The sequence below is a fragment of the Myodes glareolus genome, chromosome 14 (genome assembly GCF_982192425.1).
Source record: "Myodes glareolus chromosome 14, mMyoGla1.1, whole genome shotgun sequence".
Lineage (NCBI taxonomy): Eukaryota > Metazoa > Chordata > Mammalia > Rodentia > Cricetidae > Myodes > Myodes glareolus.
In genome coordinates, this window is record NC_142039.1 from 40,706,581 (window position 1) to 40,708,356 (window position 1,776).

Here is a 1,776-nt window from a genome sequence, read left to right on the forward strand (position 1 = left end):
CTGAGGATCCAGGTTCAATTCCTAGAAAACATACTTTGGTTCAGAACCCTAAGTCTTATTCCAGTCAGTAACAAGCCATTTGATGGAATCTTCCAGCATCTAGAGGCACCAAGCACACACAAAATATACAAAAATAATACAGGACTATTCATACACAAGGAATGAATACAAAAACGAAAAAGTTTAAAGAATAAAGTCCCTTCATAGTGTGGCAATAAAGAGAATGAGGTTTATATTTTGCTAAGGTCACCCCTTCTCTCTGCTTAAGACTCGAGACTCTAGAAAGATAGTCTGAGAATAAAGACAAGCTTATGCTACTTTGTAATATTTTGACTTATGCACAATATTGTAGAACTGAAAGTTGATCCACATTCATTGCACAGAAAAATGGGAGAAATAGTTTCTTGAATTCTCCCACTCAGCATACCAGCACTCAGGGAGTAGTCTATCCCTGTGAATCAACACAATAGGGCTAAAAGTTGCATAACCAAGGGTTATAAATTCTTGAATATTTCCCACCAAGTGTTTTTTTGCTAAAGAGAGACTTAAAAATAGAGAAAAAGCACAGTCAGTCCAATAGAAGAAAACAAAACAGAGCATCAGAAGGAGGACATTCTGAGCAGCTCTCAGCTCAGGGGGAGTTCTGTAGAGAAGCTTGGAGTTCTGAAGGTAGAGGACATGCTGGTGGTGCTTGTGGAGAAGAAATACCATGTAGCCACTGGCGCCTCCCATGGCTCCCTGAAACACAGCATCTCTCAGGACCATGAGAGGGAGAGCAATCCATTTTGTTTTCTGACTTTCTAGCATAAAATAACAATAGTTGTCTTCACTCTTAAACTGTGATATATTCAGGCTTGTACTTGTGATGGAATGGATTAGGTTCATACCTATTAAAGCATTGAGTATCCAAAAGAATGAAAAGAATGGAAGGATGTGCCATGCAGACTTTGGTCTGAGCCTCCTCCACCCAGATGCTCTGGGACTGATGATGATGGCCTGGGCCACAGTGAGGAGACCGCTGGTGCAGATGGAGACCCCACGGGCCACCCTTGACAGGTAAATGAAGATCTTACATCCTATGTCATCTAGGAAGTTTCTAAAATCAAAAGCTGCCATTGTCTTTGGCAATCCGTTTACAAGAATAATTATGGTGTTTGTTAAAGCCAAGTGGATGAGAATAAGGTGTATGGGTTTCTTCTCAGGGCCTCTGCACCAACTGAACATATAATTCACAAAAACATAAATGTTTCCCAGAGTTCCAAACACAGTCATGAAGAGGAAAACTATTTGCTTAATAAATTTCAAAAGCATTTCTTCCTTTCTGGGTTGAAAAACTTGTATTCAGTATACAAAGAGGTTTTTTTTCCATAAAGCATCAGTAATGCTAGACATTTATCTGAAAAACATTTCACATAATAGCATTTTCTGGTGTACGAGAGTCAGTGATGGACACATGTGCTGATGTAGACTGGGGCCCTTAACTCCTCCTCTTCCCTGTGGACTCTAAGTTGTGTGTGTGCTCTGACAGGTGAGCTTGGTGACTGGAATAAAACTCTAAAGTTTTAAAGGAGATATGTTTGAGCTCTATATTAGCAAAATTGACTTGTTAAAATGTGTATTTGTGTGTGTGTGTGTGTGTGTGTGTCTGTTTGTCTGTCTGCCTGTCCATATGCATGGACTGACATAGTTAACTCTCATCATAAATGAATTGAACTGCAAATTTCCCCTAACAAAATTCATCTTTTTTCTCTTTGTTTTTATTTCCCTCTTAATTAG

The 1,776-nt window shown here is 39.2% G+C and overlaps 1 pseudogene; it reads right to left on the reverse strand.

Annotated features, from left to right (window-relative positions):
* Window positions 1–472: 472 nt before the first annotated feature.
* On the reverse strand, window positions 473–1,320 carry LOC125396290 (putative vomeronasal receptor-like protein 4; annotated as a pseudogene).
* Between the last annotated feature and the right edge of the window lie 456 nt (window positions 1,321–1,776).